The sequence below is a fragment of the Myotis yumanensis genome, unplaced genomic scaffold, assembly GCF_028538775.1.
Source record: "Myotis yumanensis isolate MYYU_CA2020_CCGP unplaced genomic scaffold, mMyoYum1.0.hap1 SCAF_26, whole genome shotgun sequence".
NCBI classification, from domain to species: domain Eukaryota; kingdom Metazoa; phylum Chordata; class Mammalia; order Chiroptera; family Vespertilionidae; genus Myotis; species Myotis yumanensis.
Window position 1 is genome coordinate 907178 of NW_027223777.1, and position 10178 is coordinate 917355.

The following is a 10178-nucleotide window of genomic DNA, read 5'->3' on the forward strand; positions in this document are numbered from 1 at the left end:
TTTTATAACGTCATAGTCATGATAATATCAGAGCCAATGCAACGCCATAGGAATTGTGACGTTGTAGCAGTTGTGACATAGCAATTTTAACATCAAGGCTGTTGTGACATCACATAAACGTGAAGCCATATCAAGTGTGACTTCGTAGCAATTGTGATGTCACAGCCATTATCAAGTCATATCCATAGTGATGACGGCGCCATTGTGACGTCATACCCACTTTAATTTCATAGCCATTGTAAAGTCACAGCTACTACAATGCCACAGGAATTGCATCGTCATAGCCACGATCATGTCACAGCCATTGTGGCGTCACGGGCACCGTAATGACACAGACATATTTAAGTCATTGCAAATTTAACGTCATAGCCTTTTTGATGTCATAGCCATTGTGATGTCTGAGCCATTGCAACATCAGAGTTACTATAAAGTCATGGCCACTCCTTTGGCATAGCCTTTGTAGCTAGATAGCCACTGTGATCTCATGGCCATTGGAATGTCATAACCACTATGATGTCATAGAAACTGTGAAGTCATAGCCATTCTGACATCACAGCGACTATAACATCATATCTACTGTAAGGTCAAAGCCACTATAGTTTCATAGACATTGTTATGTCATCGCCGTTGACTTCATAACCATCATGATGTCAGAGACATTGTGATGGCATAGCCACTATAATGTCACGGCCATCGTAACGTGATAGGCCCCATAATGCCATAGAGATAGTATAGTCATTTCCACTGTCCCGTAAGAGCCATTGTGACGTCATAGCCATTGTATGTCATAGGCATTGTGACGTCATCGCCATTAAAACCTCATAGCCACATTAATGTCATCCCCATTGAATCGTAGTCACCTTTGAAATAGCATATACATTGTAAAGTCATCGCATTGGTAATATCCTAGCCATTGTGTTGGCATACTCATTGTCATCATAGCCATCGTCATCATGGCCATGAAAACATCAGAGCCGTGGTAACGTCATAGCTACTATGACGTCATAACCACAATAATGTCATAGCCTTTGTAAAGTCATAGTCACAATAATATAACAGACATTGTACCGTTATAGCCATTGTGTTCTCATAGCCATTGTGACATCATAGCCACTGTAACATCATAGCCCTTGTGATGTCATAGTCATTGTGAAGTCATGCCATTTGTGACTTCATAGCAATTGCGATGTCATTGCCATCATGACGTCACAGCAACTATGCCGTCCTGGCCACTATAATGTCACAGCCAATGTAATATCTTAGGCACTACCATGCAACAGACATAGTAAAGTTATTCCCACTGTATTGTCATAGCCATTGTGACGTCGTAGCCATTGTGACGTCATAGCAATTGGAACATCGGAGCCCTTGTGATATCATAGTCATTGTGAAGGCCTTCAATTGAGACTTCATACCATTTGTGATGTCATAGCCACTAGCACATCATATCTACTGGAAAGTCGTGGCTCTTGCAATATCATAGCTACTGTAGTGTCATAGGCAATGAAACCTCGGATCCATAGTAATGGCCTAGCCAGTCTAGTGCCATATCCATTGTGCCTTCAGACCCATTGTGATATCATAGCCATTGTAACCTCATAGCCACTATACCGTCACAGCCATTGAGACGGCGTAGCATTTGTAAGGTCACAGACATCGGAAAGTAATAATATTTCAAATATCGTAGCCATTGTGTCGGCGTAGCCATTTTCAATATAGCCATCGTCACGTCGTAGCCATCATAACATCAGAGCCAAAGTAACTTCGTAGCCACTGGGACGTCCTACCCACTATAATGTCATAGCTTTTATAACGTCATAGTCATGATAATATCAGAGCCAATGCAACGCCATAGGAATTGTGACGTTGTAGCAGTTGTGACATAGCAATTTTAACATCAAGGCTGTTGTGACATCACATAAACGTGAAGCCATATCAAGTGTGACTTCGTAGCAATTGTGATGTCACAGCCATTATCAAGTCATATCCATAGTGATGACGGCGCCATTGTGACGTCATACCCACTTTAATTTCATAGCCATTGTAAAGTCACAGCTACTACAATGCCACAGGAATTGCATCGTCATAGCCACGATCATGTCACAGCCATTTTGACGTCACGGGCACCGTAATGACACAGATATATTTAAGTCATTGCAAATTTAACATCATAGCCATTTTGATGTCATAGCCATTGTGATGTCTGAGCCATTGCAACATCAGAGTTACTATAAAGTCATGGCCACTCCGTTGGCATAGCCTTTGTAGCTAGATAGCCACTGTGATCTCATGGCCATTGGAATGTCATAGCCACTTTGATGTCATAGAAACTGTGATGTCATAGCCATTGTGACATCACAGCGACTATGACATCATATCTACTGTAAGGTCAAAGCCACTGTAGTTTCATAGACATTGTTATGTCATCGCCGTTGACTTCATAACCATCATGATGTCAGAGACATTGTGATGGCATAGCCACTATAATGTCACGGCCATCGTAACGTGATAGGCCCCACAATGCCATAGAGATAGTATAGTCATTTCCACTGTCCCGTAAGAGCCATTGTGACGTCATAGCCATTGTATGTCATAGGCATTGTGACGTCATAGCCATTGAAACCTCATAGCCACATTAATGTCATCGCCATTGAAACGTCGTCACCTTTGAAATATCATATACATTGTAAAGTCATCGCATTTGTAATATCCTAGCCATTGTGTCGGCATACTCATTGTCATCATAGCCATCGTCATCATGGCCATGAAAACATCAGAGCCGTGGTAACGTCATAGCTTCTATGACGTCATAACCACAATAATGTCATAGCCTTTGTAAAGTCATAGTCACAATAATATCACAGACATTGTACCGTTATAGCCATTGTGTCCTCATAGCCATTGTGACATCATAGCCACCGTAACATCATAGCCCTTGTGATGTCATAGTCATTGTGAAGTCATGCCATTTGTGACTTCATAGCAATTGCGATGTCATTGCCATCATGACGTCACAGCAACCGTGCCGTCCTGGCCACTATAATGTCACAGCCAATGTAATATCTTAGGCACTACCATGCAACAGACATAGTAAAGTCATTCCCACTGTATTGTCATAGCCATTGTGACGTCGTAGCCATTGTGACGTCATAGCAATTGGAACATCGGAGCCCTTGTGATATCATACTCATTGTGAAGGCCTTCAATTGAGACTTCATACCATTTGTGATGTCATAGCCACTAGCACGTCATATCTACTGGAAAGTCGTGGCTCTTGCAATATCATAGCTACTGTAGTGTCATAGGCAATGAAACCTCGGATCCATAGTAATGGCCTAGCCACTCTAGTGCCATATCCATTGTGCCTTCAGACCCATTGTGATATCATAGCCATTGTAACCTCATATCCACTATCCCGTCTCAGCCATTGAGACGGCGTAGCATTTGTAAGGTCACAGACATCGGAAAGTAATAATATTTGTAATATCGTAGCCATTGTGTCGGCGTAGCCATTTTCAATATAGCCATCGTCACGTCGTAGCCATCATAACATCAGAGCCAAAGTAACTTCGTAGCCACTGGGACGTCCTAACCACTATAATGTCATAGCTTTTATAACGTCATAGTCATGATAATATCAGAGCCAATGCAACGCCATAGGAATTGTGACGTTGTAGCAGTTGTGACATAGCAATTTTAACATCAAGGCTGTTGTGACATCACATAAACGTGAAGCCATATCAAGTGTGACTTCGTAGCAATTGTGATGTCACAGCCATTATCAAGTCATATCCATAGTGATGACGGCGCCATTGTGACGTCATACCCACTTTAATTTCATAGCCATTGTAAAGTCACAGCTACTACAATGCCACAGGAATTGCATCGTCATAGCCACGATCATGTCACAGCCATTGTGAAGGCACGGGCACCGTAATGACACGGACATATTTAAGTCATTGCAAATATAACGTCATAGCCATTTTGATGTCATAGCCATTGTGATGTCTGAGCCATTGCAACATCAGAGTTACTATAAAGTCATGGCCACTCCTTTGGCATAGCCTTTGTAACTAGATAGCCACTGTGATCTCATGGCCATTGGAATGTCATAGCCACTATGATGTCATAGAAACTGTGATGTCATAGCCATTGTGACATCACAGCGACTATAACGTCATATCTACTGTAAGGTCAAAGCCACTGTAGTTTCATAGACATTGTAATGTCATCGCCGTTGACTTCATAACCATCATGATGTCAGAGACATTGTGATGGCATAGCCACTATAATGTCACGGCCATCGTAACGTGATAGGCCCCACAATGTCATAGAGATAGTATAGTCATTTCCACTGTCCCGTAAGAGCCATTGTGATGTCATAGCAATTGTTATGTCATAGGCATTGTGACGTCATAGCCATTGAAACCTCATAGCCACATTGTCATCGACATTGAAACGGCGTCACCTTTGTAATATATACATTGTAAAGTCATCGCCTTTGTAATATCCTAGCCATTGTGTCGGCATACTCATTGTCATCATAGCCATCGTCATCATGGCCATGAAAACATCAGAGCCGTGGTAACGTCATAGCTACTATGACGTCATAACCACAATAATGTCATAGCCTTTGTAAAGTCATAGTCACAATAACATCACAGACATTGTACCGTCATAGCCACTGTGTCCTCAAAGCCATTGTGACATCATAGCCACCGTAACATCATAGCCCTAGTGATGTCATAGTCATTGTGAGTCATGCCATTTGTGACTTCATAGCAATTGCGATGTCATTGCCATCATGACGTTACAGCAACCGTGACGTCCTGGACACGATAATGTCACAGCCAATGTAATATGTTAGGCACTACCATGCAATAGACATAGTAAAGTCATTCCCACTATATTGTCATAGCCATTTTGACGTCCTAGCCATTGTGACGTCACAGCAATTGGAACATCGGAGCCCTTGTGATATCATAGGCATTGTGAAGGCCTGTCAGTTGTGACTTCATACCATTTGTGATGTCATAGCCACTAGCACATCATATCTACTGGAAAGTCATGGCTCTTGCAATATCATAGCTACTGTAGTGTCATAGGCAATGAAACCTCGGATCCATAGTAATGGCCTAGCCACTCTAGTGCCATATCCATTGTGCCTTCAGACCCATTGTGATATCAGAGCCATCGTAACCTCATAGCCACTATCCCGTCACAGCCATTGACACGGCGTAGCATTTGTAAGGTCACAGACTTCGGAAAGTAATGATATTTGTCATATCGTAGCCATTGTGTCGGCGTAGCCATTTTCAATATAGCCATCGTCACGTCGTAGCTATCATAACATCAGAGCCATTGTAACTTCGTAGCCACTGGGACGTCCTACCCACTATAATGTCATAGCTTTTATAACGTCATAGTCATGATAATATCACAGCCATTGCAACGCCATAGGAATTGTGACGTTGTAGCAGTTGTGACATAGCAATTTTAACATCATGGCTGTTGTGACATCACATAAATGTGAAGCCATATCAAGTGTGATTTCGTAGCAATTTTGATGTCACGGCCATTATCAAGTCATAGCCATAGTGATGACGGCGCCATTGTGACGTCCTACCCACTTTTATTTCATAGCCATTGAAAAGTCACAGCTACTAAAATGCCACAGGAATTGCATCGTCATAGCCACGATCATGTCACAGCCATTGTGAAGGCACGGGAAGCACCGTAATGACACAGACATATTTAAGTCATTGCAAATTTAACGCCATAGCCATTTTGATGTCATAGCCATTGTGATGTCTGAGCCATTGCAACGTCAGAGTTACTATAAAGTCATGGCCACTCTGAGGCATAGCCATTGTAGCTAGATAGCCAATGTGATCTCATGGCCATTGGAATGTCATAGCCACTATGAAGTCATAGAAACTGTGATGTCATAGCCATTGTGACATCACAGCGACTATGACATCATATCTCCTGTAAGGTCAAAGCCACTGTTGTTTCATAGACATTGTTATGTCATCGCCGTTGACTTCATAACCATCATGATGTCAGAGACATTGTGATGGCATAGCCACTATAATGTCACGGCCATCGTAACGTGATAGGCCCCACAATGCCATAGAGATAGTATATTTATTTCCACTGTCCCGTAAGAGCCATTGTGACGTCATAGCCATTCTTATGTCATAGGCATTGTGACGTCATAGCCATTGAAACCTCATAGCCACATTAATGTCATAGCCATTGAAACGGCGTCACCTTTGTAATATCATATACATTGTAAAGTCATCGCATTTGTAATATCCTAGCCATTGTGTCGGCATACTCATTGTCATCATAGCCATCGTCATCATGGCCATGAAAACATCAGAGCCGTGGTAACGTCATAGCTACTATGACGTCATAACCACAATAAGGTCATAGCCTTTGTAAAGTCATAGTCACAGTAATATCACAGACATTGTACCGTTATAGCCATTGTGTCCTCATAGCCATTGTGACATCATAGCCACTGTAACATCATGGTCCTTGTGATGTCATAGTCATTGTGAAGTCATGCCATTTGTGACTTCATAGCAATTGCGATGTCATTGCCATCATGACGTTACAGCAACCGTGACGTCCTGGCCAATATAATGTCACAGCCAAAGTAATATCTTAGGCACTACCATGCAATAGACATGGTAAAGTCATTCCCACTGTATTGTCATAGCCATTGTGACGTCCTAGCAATTGTGACGTCACAGCAATTGGAACATCGGAGCCCTTGTGATATCATAGGCATTGTGAAGGCCTGTCAGTTGTGACTTCATACCATTTGTGATGTCATAGCCACTAGCACATCATATCTACTGGAAAGTCATGGCTCTTGCAATATCATAGCTACTGTAGTGTCATAGGCAATGAAACCTCGTATCCATAGTAATGGCCTAGCCACTCTAGGGCCATATCCATTGTGCCTTCAGACCCATTGTGATATCAGAGCCATTTTAACCTCATAGCCACTATCCCGTCACAGCCATTGACACGGCGTAGCATTTGTAAGGTCACAGACATCGGAAAGTAATAATATTTGTAATATCGTAGCCATTGTGTCGGCGTAGCCATTTTCAATATAGCCATCGTCACGTCATAGCCATCATAACATCAGAGCCAAAGTAACTTCGTAGCCACTGGGAAGTCCTACCCACTATAATGTCATAGCTTTTATAACGTCATAGTCATGATAATATCACAGCCATTGCAACGCCATCGGAATTGTGACGTTGTAGCAGTTGTGAAATATCAATTTTAACATCATAGCTGTTGTGACATCACATAAACGTGAAGCCATATCAAGTGTGACTTCGTAGCAATTGTGATGTCACGGCCATTTTCAAGTCATAGCCATAGTGATGACGGCGCCATTGTGACATCATACCCACTTTAATTTCATAGCCATTGAAAAGTCACAGCTACTACAATGTCAAAGGAATTGCATCGTCATAGCCACGATCATGTCCCAGCCATTGTGACGTCACGGGCACCGTAATGACACAGACATATTTAAGTCATTGCAAATTTAACGCCATAGCCATTTTGATGTCATACCCATTGTGATGTCTGAGCCATTGCAATGTCAGAGTTACTATAAAGTCATGGCCACGCTGATGGCATAGCCATTGTAGCTAGATAGCTACTGTGATCTCACGGCCATTGGAATGTCATAGCCACTATGATGTCATAGAAACTGTGATGGCATAGCCATTGTGACATCACAGCGACTATAACATCATATCTACTGTAAGGTCAAAGCCACTGTAGTTTCATAGACATTTTTATGACATCGCCGTTGACTTCATAACCATCATGATGTCAGAGACATTGTGATGGCATAGCCACTAAAATGTCACGGCCATCGTAACGTGATAGGCCCCACAATGTCATAGAGATAGTATAGTCATTTCCACTGTCCCGTAAGAGCCATTGTGACGTCATAGCCATTGTTATGTCATAGGCATTGTGACGTCATAGCCATTGAAACCTCATAGCCACATTAATGTCATCGCCATTGAAACGGCGTCACCTTTGTAATATCCTATACATTGTAAAGTCATCGCATTTGTAATATCCTAGCCATTGTGTCGGCATACTCATGGTCATCATAGCCATCGTCATCATGGCCATGAAAACATCAGAGCCGTGGTAACGTCATAGCTACTATGACGTCATAACCACAATAATGTCATAGCCTTTGTAAAGTCATAGTCACAATAACATCACAGACATTGTACTGTCATAGCCATTGTGTCCTCATAGCCATTGTGACATCATAGCCACCGTAACATCATAGCCCTAGTGATGTCATAGTCATTGTGAAGTCATGCCATTTGTGACTTCATAGCAATTGCGATGTCATTGCCATCATGACGTTACAGCAACCGTGACGTCCTGGACACGATAATGTCACAGCCAATGTAATATGTTAGGCACTACCATGCAATAGACATAGTAAAGTCATTCCCACTAAATTGTCATAGCCATTTTGACGTCCTAGACATTGTGACGTCACAGCAATTGGAACATCGGAGCCCTTGTGATATCATAGGCATTGTGAAGGCCTGTCAGTTGTGACTTCATAGCATTTGTGATGTCATAGCCACTAGCACATCATATCTACTGGAAAGTCATGGCTCTTGCAATATCATAGCTACTGTAGTGTCATAGGCAATGAAACCTCGGATCCATAGTAATGGCCTAGCCACTCTAGTGCCATATCCATTGTGCCATCAGACCCATTGTGATATCAGAGCCATCGTAACCTCATAGCCACTATCCCGTCACAGCCATTGACACGGCGTAGCATTTGTAAGGTCACAGACATCGGAAAGTAATAATATTTGTAATATCTTAGCCATTGGGTCGGCGTAGCCATTTTCAATATAGCCATCGTCACGTCATAGCCATCATAACATCAGAGCCATTGTAACTTCGTAGCCCCTGGGACGTCCTACCCACTATAATGTCATAGCTTTTATAACGTCATAGTCATGATAATATCACAGCCATTGCAAGGCCATAGGAATTGTGACGTTGTAGCAGTTGTGACATAGCAATTTTAACATCATAGCTATTGTGACATCACATAAACGTGAAGCCATATCAAGTGTGACTTCGTAGCAATTGTGATGTCACGGCCATTATCAAGTCATAGCCATAGTGATGACGGCGCCATTGTGACGTCATACCCACTTTAATTTCATAGCCTTTGAAAAGTCAAGGCTACTACAATGCCACAGGAATTGCATCGTCATAGCCACGGTCATGTCTCAGCCATTGTGACGTCACGGGCACCGTAATGACACAGACATATTTAAGTCATTGCAAATTTAACGCCATAGCCATTTTGATGTCATAGCCATTGTGATGTCTGAGCCATTTCAACGTCAGAGTTACTATAAAATCATGGCCACGCTGATGGCATAGCCATTGTAGCTAGATAGCTACTGTGATCTCACGGCCATTGGAATGTCATAGCCACTATGATGTCATAAAAACTGTGATGTCATAGCTATTGTGACATTACAGCGACTATAACATCATATCTACTGTAAGGTCAAAGCCACTGTAGTTTCATAGACATTGTAATGTCATCGCCGTTGACTTCATAACCATCATGATGTCAGAGACATTGTGATGGCATAGCCACTATAATGTCACGGCCATCGTAACGTGATAGGCCCCACAATGTCATAGAGATAGTATAGTCATTTCCACTGTCCCGTAAGAGCCATTGTGATGTCATAGCAATTGTTATGTCATAGGCATTGTGACGTCATAGCCATTGAAACCTCATAGCCACATTGTCATCGACATTGAAACGGCGTCACCTTTGTAATATATACATTGTAAAGTCATCGCCTTTGTAATATCCTAGCCATTGTGTCGGCATTCTCATTGTCATCATAGCCATCGTCATCATGGCCATGAAAACATCAGAGCCGTGGTAACGTCATAGCTACTATGACGTCATAACCACAATAATGTCATAGCCTTTGTAAAGTCATAGTCACAATAACATCACAGACATTGTACCGTCATAGCCACTGTGTCCTCAAAGCCATTGTGACATCATAGCCACCGTAACATCATAGCCCTAGTGATGTCATAGTCATTGTGAAGTC